The 12,227-nt window shown below is 40.0% G+C and overlaps 1 protein-coding gene across 5 annotated transcripts in view; it reads left to right on the top strand.

The window, feature by feature from the left end:
• LOC122564562 (cadherin-12-like) overlaps window positions 1–12,227 on the top strand; it is a 623,768-nt gene that overhangs the window by 344,668 nt on the left and 266,873 nt on the right. The window contains exon 1 of one of the 5 annotated variants that reach the window (XM_087978474.1): window positions 8,258–8,480. The exons of 3 other annotated variants lie outside the window; for them this stretch is intronic. The gene's annotated coding sequence lies outside the window, so the exon portion shown is untranslated. Of the gene's footprint in view, window positions 1–8,257; window positions 8,481–9,043; window positions 9,254–12,227 lie in introns of those variants that run through there. One more of the 5 variants, XM_043719636.2, reaches the window with a different exon arrangement.

The following is a 12,227-nucleotide window of genomic DNA, read 5'->3' as shown; positions in this document are numbered from 1 at the left end:
AAGGGTCACTGGACCTGAAAGATTAACTCTGATTTCTCTCCTTCTGGATTAGTGGTGCTGGAAGAGCACAGCAGTTCAGGCAGCATCCAAGGAGCAGTGAAATCGACATTTCGGGCAAAAGCCCTTCATCAGGAATAAAAAGCTGATGAAGGGCTTTTGCCTGAAACGTCGATTTCGCTACTCCTCGGATGCTGCCTGAACTGCTGTGCTCTTCCAGCACCACTAATCCAGAATCTGGTTTCCAGCATCTGCAGTCATTGTTTTTACCCCTCTGATGTCTCTCCACAGATGCTGTCCAACCTGCTGAGCTTTTCCAGCGATTTCTGTTTTTGTTTTTGATTTCTAGCATCCACAGTTATTTTGGTTTTTATTCAGATATGCACCTCCTGGATTTCCACTTTATAGATTAGTGTCAGTGATATTAAGTAAATGGGCAACAACAAACATTGTTATTAGTGCCCGAAGTTAAAGAATACACATTTTGCTTCTCCGAATCGGAAAGCTCAGGTCTCATTTCTCTAGTCATCCACTGCCAGCAGTAATTGCAGCTGCTGATAAAACATCATCAATTGTATCTTAAGAGTGATAAAACACTATTAATTCATCTGTATTCCCCTTAACAACAGTCTCCCTGAACTGAAGGTGATATTTTTATGACATTTTCCTATGTGCCCTGCTATAATAATCTAAAAGGATCAGAAACAGTCTTTTGAAAGCTGTTTTGGATGGCTCTGTTTTTCAATCTGCTCATCCACTTTGCCATGTCCTCATGGAGAGGATCAATGATTAATCCTAATGATGGCTACCTGCTAGGATTCAGGTTCAGTCCATTAATGTATTATTAAGAAAGGGATGAGGATTAGTCAAGAATAAACAACCCACTGATGTCAGAACATAAGATGTCCGTGTGTTTAAAGAACAGTGAATTATTTCCATTCCATTTAGCTCATTTTCAGTGCCCACAGCTAATTATTATTCTGATCTATGGATATAACCCCTCAGTGGAAATTCAATTTTACGACGAGGCAGCAATCTGTTGCTTCAATGCCTCTGTCACTGAATGGCCCATATTGTTTGATGCTGAATTGCTGACCTGAAGTAGCCATTGGTTTAACTTCTGGTCTGCACCAAGTTGGCTACAATACTGCTGCCATGAAACCCCTCAAGTTCGGGTGAGAATAACCTGGTGGCTAGTATCCCTGTCCCTGTTTGTTTGTAGAACTCTTTCCTCCAACCACACATTGCCTGAGACATCAGTAAAATGTATGCAGCCAAAATAAGCTGAATGCTAACCCCTTCAGAACCATTACATTTTACTGATTACTATTCAATGACTCAATATGGAAAGTTACCACCTAGAAATGAGAGCTGACCATTGCATTTGACTCGATTGCATTGGAATCCACGTTCAATGATTGGTTCAACCACATATAAAAATCGCACACAGAATGATCTATTTGTAAGTAACAGTAACAAAGGTCCCCAAAGTTTCTCTAGAATTGTTAGTGCCCATGAAACAGTTGGTGAATATAGAACTGTGGGTGCCTCGAAAGCTGGCTGTGAATCTGTTGGTACTTAGAAAATGATGGGCACGCATGGACCTGTTGGTGTCTATAGACTGTGGAAGCCAAAAATATGGTGGGTGCCTCTCTAACTGTTGGTGCCTCTCGAAATATTGCGACATATAAATCAGTTGGTACAAAGAGAGCAGTGAGTGCTTATAAATCTATGGTGCCTGGAGAACTGTTGGTATCTACTAAGTTGTGGGAACCTCTGGAAAGTTTAATGCTTGGAGGTTTGTTTGGTGCCTCTAGAAATGTCAATGCCTCTAAAAATGTGTTAGCTATAGATTTGTTGGTGCACCATAAAACTGTTGGTGTATATAGAACTGATACTGCACTGAGAAATGTTGCTGCTTATGGATGGATTGGTGACTAAAAAAAACTGTATGTTTGTAATAAACTCTGATCCCAGTAAACCCAAAACTCTTGATGCTGGATCATTTCTTGAAACCCTGATCTTCAAAAAAAAGGGAGACCGATGCTTCTGAACCCAAGTACTGTGTAATCACAGAACAAAATAAAAATCAGCAGGAAATGGGCATTAGTACAGAATACGTTAATTAGTCCTCATGGTAAAACAGCATTTTAATGATTTTGTTGTGCGGACAGTGAGTTTTGATTTTTGCACTGATGCTCAAAATCACTTCATGATTGATTGGGCCATTCTGTTAATAAAGGTCCTTCATGTCACTGGTTCAGAGCCAGAAAGCAGCTGCCACAGTTTTGAGGGGATGTCAGTGGACTCACATTATCAGTCTCTGACTGTAACTGAAGAACTAGAAATGCCACATTGACAAGCAAGATCTTTCCATTATCCATTGTTCCCATGGAGAATAGCTTTCAAACAAATATTTGGACATATTGACAGTCATATTGAGGAGCACAGCTGTGCTATTAGTAATGTAGACATATAGAATAACCACCAGAGATTGGTGGGAGACAGGAAGGTGGTCCACAGAGTGATCTCAACAAAACACAACCTGCTTGGCTTGTTGTCTGTTTCTCAGCATTACAAGTTGGAGTATGCTCCTGTATTCCCCTCTTCTCGAGTTATTCCACTAGTTTATTTATGGTACAGATTTGTATGGCTCGTTTACAGCAAAAATAATTATTTTGGTCAGAGATAGATGTTTTGTGTCCACATGTTTAGAAGTAAACACTTAAAATAAAACTGACATTGCCAACTACATCTGGTACCTGCAGCTTGTGTGTCATTATCAGTGATAGTCTGAAGTGTTGAAATAAGCATTACAATGAGCCTTGGCAGAGAATGCTGCCAGGAATGATTTAAGACCCTCAGACAGGGGCACTAATATTGTAATAATAAATTGACGGAGCATAATGGTGGTTGGCTTTGCCTCTATCAATAAATATAGCTTACGTTTAGTCATCGTCAGCCACAGCTGTTTAATAAACCCCAATACTGTGGTTACAATTCTGCTGATAGCCTCTCATATCCCAGGACCTGAAGTGAGATTGTGAAATTTTACAGCTTAGATTAATTTGACTTTAACTACAAACACTGATACAAAAGTCAGAACCAGAAAAAATATAAGTTGTATCTGATTAATATTGCAATAAGAACCCCGATTTCATCTGAGCTGCATTTCCAGTGATATTATGGCAGTTGAGTGAGTGAGCGAGCTCTGGGAATTTTCTGGGTCCTGAACACTTTCTTGGGGGGTTGGAATTCACCATGTTATTTTCCAGCTGCATTAGCTAGTTTGAGATTCTGGTCTGTAACCCATTACTGGGAGTATTTTTGAGAATTGGTCCATTGTTTGAATTGATCATTCAACCAGTAAAGCGAGTTGGCCATAGTCACCAGTGACAGTATGTGTGTTTTCTACACAGTACGTTACCTCTGCTCATCCACCTTAGCCGATTTGTGTCCATTAACAATTTATTTTCCTCCATTGTCTCTGCTCAGTGGTCTGTCTCCATGGTAATGCCCTTTCAGAGTTCCGTTCCTGTCTGCAGAAACCAGCAGATCCCTGGCAATGGCCTTATTTTCAAATGGTGACCCTTGGTTCATCTTAAAACATTGACATTCTTTCTGCTTCTGGCATCAAGCAAATGAGTCAGATTCTTCCATCTGTCCTCTGCGTTACCAGAACTCTCCTGATAAGTTCCTGGAAAAAGAATGTGCACCTTCATCATTGTTCTATCTCCATCCTCAGAGGAAGACTGAACTGAGCACAGTCTTTATGCTCCATGTAGCTATGAGATCAACTCATTTGCAAGTCTCACGTCCAGCCCATTGTTCTGAATTCTGACATGCCTGAGACACAGCTTACTTCTGTCAACTGTCTCAGTACTATCATTGCCCAAACCCAGAGTTTGTATCTTTACATCACCTTCCCAACTTCCTTTCCCCTGGACCCACCCCCTCCCCCATTTATTTCACAGCCTTCTTCCCACTTCCCAGTCCAAAACACCAATTCTTCTGCTCCTTGAATGCTGCTTGACTTGCTGTGCCTCTCCAGTATCTACAGTCCTCAGTATCTCCTATTGCTTTTCATCAATCACATTATTTCTGTGATTAATACAAACATAGATCATATGACATTCCCACAGAATTACAGAATTGTGATGGTGCTGTTGGAGGCCATTCAGCCCATCATGTTTGCACCAGCTCTCCAAAAGAGGATCATGCCTTAGTGTCATCTTCCAACCTTTTCTGCATACCTTTGCACATTAACAAAATAATCAGATAATGCCTTCTTGAATGTCTCAGCTGGATCTGATATTATCACAGATCTTAACCTTCTTTTTCCATAGTCTCCCCATTTTGAGGCTTGGAAATTGTTGCAATCTCTGAGTGGGAACCGAGGTTGGGTATGAGTTAGTGAAGTTTTGAGACAATTTGTAGCTCAGATTGAGATTCTGGATATAGGTTTGCTCACTGAGCTGCAAGGTTCATTTCCAGACATTTTGTCACCTTACTAGGTAACATCTTGAGACCTGAGACCTGAGACCCGGGTTCAATTCCCGTCTCAGGCGACTGTGTGGAGTTCTCCCCGTGTCTGCGTGGGTTTCCTCCGGGTGCTCCGGTTTCCTCCCACAGTCCAAAGATGTGCAAGTCAGGTGAATTGGCCATGCTAAATTGCCCATAGTGTTAGGTAAGGAGTAAATGTAGGGGTATGGGTGGGTTGCGCTTCGGCGGGTCGGTGTGGACTTTTTGGGCCAAAGGGCCTGTTTCCTCACTGTAATGTAATGTAATCTAATCTAATCTAATCTTCAGTGGGCCTCAGGTGAAGCACTGCTGATAATTCCTGCTTTCTATTTATAGGTTTGGGTTTGTTTGATGTCATTTCCTGTTCTTTTTCTCAGGGTGTGGTAGATGGGGTCTAACTGGATGTGTTTGTTGATAGAGTTCTGGTTAGAATGCCATGCTTCTAGGATATCTCATGCGTGTCTCTGTTTGACTTGTCCTAGGATGGATATGTTGTCTTAGTCGAAATGGTGTCCTTCCTCATCCGTATGTAAGGATACTAGTGAGAGGGGGTCATGTCATTTTGTGGCAAGTTGGTGTTCATGTATCCTGGTGACTAGTTTTCTGCCTGTTTGTCCAATGTAGTGTTTGTTACAGTTCTTGCACGGTATTTTGTAAATGACATTAGTTTTGCTTGTTGTCTGTATAGGGTCTCAGCAAGCAAACCTACATCCAGTGGAGTATGAATACAGATGCAGGCTTACCAGTGGGAGGGATGTCCTGTATTAGTCCACATTTTATAACTCAGTCAGAGCTCCATGACCACCCTTGCTGCCCTGAGGTTTGTAAACCTACAGTTTCAGCTGACATCCCCACTCGTGGTCTTGAACTTACTTTGGGATGTGCTGTCCTGACCATACATTTCGTTATGTTCAGCCTCACCCTACTCGTTTATTCTGTCAGTTTTCTGCAATCTACACTGAACCCAAAGACCATATCAATATTTAACTTCATTGGAAAGACAGTTCCTGAACAGGACCTGAACAAAGATGTTGTTATGACCAACCAAAACTGATCACTTTGATTTCAATTTTCTATAACTTTTCTGACTCACTGGTATAGATTTTAACTCTATCTTCCCACAGTCAGTGGATGATATAAGGGATGGGGGAAGGATCTAGTATCAGCTGTCACTTAATCCCTTGATTCCAGGTGATTTATTGTCCAAATGATAACTCATCTCCTAAACAGGTAACTCACTGAGACACAATATTTTTAAAAATTTGCTCATGGGGTGTAGACATCTCTGGGTAGGTTCACAATTATTGCCTTTCTCTAATTGCACAGAGGGCAATTCAGAGTCACATGTGGACCACACCAGATAAAGACAACACATTTCCTTCCATGAAGGACATTTGTGAATCAGATGTTATTTTTTATAACAATCAGTATGAGTTAACATTAGGATAACATTTCATTCCAAATTTTTATTGAATTAAAAATTGCTTTATTTGCCATGGTAGGTTTTCAAATCATGTCCCACAATATTAGCTACAGGTTCACAATGACAAGTCTGGTGACATTACCACTGTGCCAGTCCTACTATTACCAGTATCACTCTGAAGTGTGAATGCGGTGGTGGGGGGGCGCAAATAGGAAGCCAGGCCAGCTGTTAATCCAAATCTGTCTGGAGCTGCACGATGAGAGAGTGGAGACCCAGTAGGTAAATTATGAAAAGTGTAAAATGTCTTCCATGGGTGCATCCATTCATTCAGTGGCTTCCTTCACCCTGGGTTGCCTCTCCCTCATAGTAAACAGAGGGTCATTGATCATTTTCACACCTAACAGCCTCTCTCAATGAACAACCCTAGTTGATACCCATGAGAATATCCACTGGGAATCACCACTGATGAACACAAGTTTTCCCTCCCACATCTCCATCCTCTGAACTGAAACCCTCCTGTTCAGATTAGCAGAGGCCGGAAAGCATGGATTCCTCACTATCTGTTATTGGAATCACCCATCCGCTTTCTGTTCTCAAATGGACATCGGGGCTAAGTTCTGGTCCAACATTGTTTGAGGCCCTCTCAATCATTGATGCATTAAAATTGTTGTGTAAATTTAATGTTAAAAATACAATAGAAACAATTACTAGATTCTATCACCATGTCAAATCACATAATTCAGATTCTGTTATGCCATTAACCGTGTGGAGTTTGCACATTCTCTCCATATCTGCCTGGATTTCCTCTGGGTACTCCGGTTTCTTCCCACTGACCAGAGATGTGTATGTCAGGTGGATTGGCTGTGCTAAAACTCCCTGCAGTGTGCAGTGGGCATAAGGTGGTGGGGTGGATTTGGGTGGGATGTTCTTCAGAGGGTCGGTGAAAACTCAATGGGCTGAATGGCCTGTATTTGCACTGTAGAGAATCTATGATTCTAAATCTATCTCAACATTGAGGATGAGGTTATTGGCTTGGGAAATGAAAGTGAAACAATTGAAGGAATATAGGATCAGAGGATGGGCAAAACTGATTGGAAATAATTATTCGCTTAGCTGGTGAATAGTGATAGACAGATTTGACAACACACAAGTGTAAGCCGTTTTATAACTTTGACATATATCTATAATCCAATCAAAAGTAAATGTTACCTTTCACCATATGTTAATTAAATTAAATCTGCACTTGGGCATTGGGAACTAAAAGATGCAACTTCTTTTACAGAAACTGTGTCACCTTAAAACTTAGGTCCAGGAAAATAATTAGATATTAGCTGGGTTGTGACTGAATCCTTTAGCCTGACATCATTTTCCTGGAAAGCAGTGCGATTGATATAAGCAGCTGCATGTCCAATGGCTTGATGTAATATTCCTCTCTCCACTGTTTTAGTGGAGATCATAAACTTTACAAAATAATAAACAGGAAACATACCTGTGGACTAAAAGAGTGTCATTCAAATGTGAAGTAACCTCTCCATGGTTAATATTACCAACAGTTCACTCTTTCCCTTGTGAAAATCATGGTTTCATATGATACAAACAGCTATCTTTCATTGCCAAATCACCCGGTGTAATGATTTGGTCTTCCCATACACTCTTATTTCACTATCATCTATTCCCAATATAAATTGTAAAACAATCTTAAAAATTCTAAGAGCATAAATACAATTCAATATGTTATATAAATGCAGAAGGCAATCTGTGGCAAACCAGACTGTAGGAAATTTAAACATTTGCAAGGTACATTAATTCACAGATTGCTTTTTCAAAGAAGCCAACAGTGTTGTGATGGACCAAATGGCCTCCTTCTGCGTGGGAAGATGTAATGATCCATCACAGTTAAATCATGGACTATGGGGAGTAATTCTGGGTTTGTAATCTAATGGAAAGGGGCTCCAATAATATAGCTCCCAGGCTGAACTCAAAAAATTAAACCCATCATGTAAAACCAAGATTAGATTAGAGTTTTGGAGCACTCCCTGCTAGCCAATAATAATTTTAATGATTTACAGAATGGTTTACTGTGCCTGAAAGCTGTCGACATGTCTCCTAGTGTCAGCTGCTTCTCTGCAGCACGTTAATAGCTGAAGTAACTTTCTCTTCATTGAACTACTGCTGATAAAAGGAAGATTGACAGAAGCAAAAGTATATTCTCGTATAGATTGAGCTGCTGTGGTCCTTGATAAACTGGCAGCTGGTGGTACTGAAGTGTGATGTTCACAGGAGGGTGCGAAAGTTGTCTGTGATGTCATTCCAGCACGTTATCTAAATTGACTCCTGGAAAACTGTGTGTCCAGAATGTGTTAAAGCAAAATAAGAAAATGCTGCTAAACTCTCTTAAATGGCAGTTGTGAAGCCAGCGGCCGATGGTGCTGAGTATATTCAGCTTGACTTATCTTTGAAATTATCTCTGTTGAAGAACAGTGTGTGTAGCATAACACCACTGGTTCAGAAGAATGGATTCTCTGGGCTTTTCCAGTCTGTAAGTATATGTGCTTGAATATTTATCTACTTAGTTATTATGACAACAGGAAGGCAGGTATATTTTGTTAATTCTCTTTGGCTATATGTCTATTTTCAATCCTTTCGTTTCAATTTTGTTTTAAGAACTCGAATTGTATTCTAAGTCCGTTTGCAGCTGCACTGAAGGTTTTATTAATACATGAATTGTTCAGTGTGTCTTTGGACCAGAGCGATGCGGGCTATTATCGAACACAGTCATAATCACAGCTAGTGGTTCCAAATAATCTTTCTGGTTATATCACAGTATATCAGGAGCGTCCAATGCATGAGGACAAATTCTTCATGATTAGTGCTCACTTTAACTAACCATCTCCTCTGCACACCCGCTGCAAAGCCAGCAGTGTGAGACAGACAGACAGAATTCCCAAATGAACCAGCCTTCCCACAGAAATATCTACAGTGACCAAGAAACTCTGCTTCAGAGATGTTATGTTTTAAAATGCATTAATCAGGTCAATGAGCATCCCACCACCCCCCTCCCCCATGCTTAGGAGAACAGGCAGCTCCGAGTCGGAGCAGGCTGGCTGTCTTCCTTCATGTACAAACATCTAAATGAAACATGGTGCGTTCAATCGGCCCTGGGTTCTCAAAGGAATTTGGTTCCGTCTTTCTACTTTAAACACAGTGAAGTTCATGTGAAGACTAGCCTCGATATTGAGGGACTCGACCCAAAATAAACACTGGTGATTGTATTCGAATACACAGCTCCATCAACAGAGGGCTTCAATTAAGGTAAGTGCCTCTCATCTGGATGCCTGCATTTCAGAGGTTTAGTGCAGAAGTACTGTTAGACTAGAAGGCTGGAGTTGACGTTTTGCTTTGTTGTATTGCATCGTGGTGTTTTGCGTTTGTTCTGCAATGTCCAACAGCATTTTGTCCTTGCAGTTCAGACTCTATAGATAGATGAACATGCTCTACCTTCACAAACAGGCTATTGTTTGATATTCTGTTGAAAACAGAATATTTTCTTTCTGTTGACTAATCAAGCAATTTATTCTCTTCTGTACAGCTGCTGTTTTTTTGGATGTTCTTTGAATGCATTAAGCCATTGTTTCTTGTAGAATTAGGGTTAGCACTTTGGAAAATGCTACTGAAATATTTTGACACAGTCCTAGGTGTGGCTATCTGCCTAGTTAGGACTGAACTGCAAAGACTGTGCACTCACTCCATAACAGATAGAACTCTCTGCCAACCGGCGTGAGAAGAAGATGGCACATGCCGATGATATGGATGGTTCACAACTTATTGATAAACTCCCCTTTTTTTAAACATGACATTTTGAAACCAAAGCTCTTGAAAAATTTCCCAGAAAAAGAACCTATAAAACTTGTGAATGACACATCCTGGTTCGACATGTCTTGGAGATGTCGACATGTTCTATGTTCTATGTTCTATGTATACTTCAAAATGGAGGTCCAACACAACCAGCAATTGTACTTCCAAGTCTTTTTTTGTTGGGTTTTAGTTCATCTCTATTATTAATCTTTACAGAATCTTAGTCTTAAACAGGAGATAGCACCTTAGTGATGGTCAGTTCAACCTATCTCAGGTTAGGTGCGTGATTACTCAGATATCTCTCTCTGGTGAATCCTTTTGCCTATTTCTCAGCTTTCTTATATATACTGAGAAAATAATCTTAAGATGTAACTTAGGAGGCAGTTACAAATCTGTTCATCATTTGAGGAGTTTAGAAGACTGCTTATAAAAGCTTCTCAACAGGCATGACTTGGAGATTCTGGTGTTGGACAGGGGTGTACAAAGTTAAAAATCACACAGCACCAAGTTATAGTCCAACAGGTTTATTTGGAAGCACTAGCTTTCAGAGAGCTGTTCTTCCATTAGTTGGAAGCACCTGATGGAGAAGCGGTGCTCTGAAAGTGCTTCCAAATTAACCTGTTGGACTATAACCTGGTGTTGTGTGATTTTTAACTCTCAATAGGCAGATTGGGTTATACCGTTTAGTAAACGTACTCAATTTTGTTTCAGCTTTCCAACTTGCCTGATGTTGTTTTATCTGATGCAACATTGATCATCTCCCATAATTTTTATTGATGTTAATCAAGGCAGAATGGGAAAAATTCAACAAGCCTAAGGAATAATCTTAAAATAAAGCTGTTTTTCTTTGATATATTAAGTACAGTAAATGTCTAATAAAGAGTTGGAAAACATGAATTTGATCCACAAAGGGTTAAATGACATGCCCAATCAAAAGACCTTTCATTGCTAAAGAGCAGAATTTGATCCTTACCTGCAGCCCTTCCATTTGCCGGTCTTGGAGCTGACAGAAAGAATTATTATAACGTGGACCTACCGTTGAAATAAACTATTGCCACGAGCCTGTTTGGTCACCCGGATGCAATGTTGTAAGTGCCAGTGAATCTACTGAATGCATCCATTTATGGCACGTTGCCAGTTGAGTAGGATAATGTTGTGTCGGAAGATAATAAAGCCAGTTTACTTTGGAGATGATGCACTGGTTTGCAGTTGGTAGCATTTCACTGCTTTTTGAGATTTGCCCTCTCAAGCTAAACTTACGTTGTATAAAAAAAGATGTAGAAGTCATTACTGACAGATGAATTGCTAATATAGAAATTCAATTGGTAACAACTCAATCTTGACAGGACAGTTCCTTTGACTCTCTCACAAGTACCTTTTATTATTTATAATAGAGTAAACTCTCACTTTAACAATGCCTGGGAAAGGGCCAAGTACTGCATTATGACGAAGGAACCATTGTAAGTGATTTATCATTAAATTTCTTCCCTTTACAATACAAATCACTATTCCCACTTAGTCAAAAGACAAAGTTTATCTTGTATGATCTGATAAATTTTCTCCTATCAAAGTAATGAACTTGTCAACAAAACAGACGTCTCTTTTCCACAATGAAGACTTGGTTTTCATTTTTTTAAAATGAAGCCTTTGGTCAGATCTGAGACATAAAGAGACAGAACAGTGCATGTTTTGCTGTAATTTAACCTTTACTGCCCTGCATCTCTCGCTGCTTAACAAAACAATAAAAGATTAAAAGAAAAAATCACTGCCCGAATCTTGAATTTATTTTGTGGTTAGTCTTCCCTCAGGACAGTATCCCACAAGCAATACAAAGTGAAATATTAAAACAGGCCCACCTGCCATTTTGCCAGCCAAACATCAGCCAATGAAGATGGATACAATCTACAAAGCAAGACTCTTAAACTCAGTATTCCATAAGATAGTAACATGAAAATGATACACCAGTCAGTCACGAGCTGAAAATGTATTGCCAGTCAGTCAATCTATCTATAGAAGAAAATAGTTGGAGAAATTTATATGGCTCTGGTAATGTAGTAAATGGTTGGTAATGCAAAAACGGGGACAAATGCTCTGGGGACATGGGTTCAAATCTCACCACACAGGAAGATGGAATTTAAATTCAATCAATAAATCTAGAATTGAAAGCAAGCTTCAGTAATAATGACTATGAAAGCCAGCAACTGTTGTTAAAACCCATCTGATTCACAAAGGAATTTGCCATCCTTACCTGGTCAGTGGGCTTTGAGGGCTAAAGACAATCAATGCATGTACAAGTCAAGAGTGTGATGGAATATTCTCCTCCTGCCTGGATGGTGCAGTTCCAAAAATGCTCATGAAACTTGACACCATCCAAGACTTTTGATTTGATTTATTGTTGTCACATGTACCTGAAAAGTTTTGTTTTGTGAGC

Source organism: Chiloscyllium plagiosum, unplaced genomic scaffold (genome assembly GCF_037043375.1).
Source record: "Chiloscyllium plagiosum isolate Xiang-an unplaced genomic scaffold, Cpla_swu_hap1 HiC_scaffold_34, whole genome shotgun sequence".
In the NCBI taxonomy this organism is placed as follows: domain Eukaryota; kingdom Metazoa; phylum Chordata; class Chondrichthyes; order Orectolobiformes; family Hemiscylliidae; genus Chiloscyllium; species Chiloscyllium plagiosum.
The sequence above is the reverse complement of the archived record's forward strand: the minus strand, read 5'-3'. Positions and strand labels throughout refer to the sequence as shown.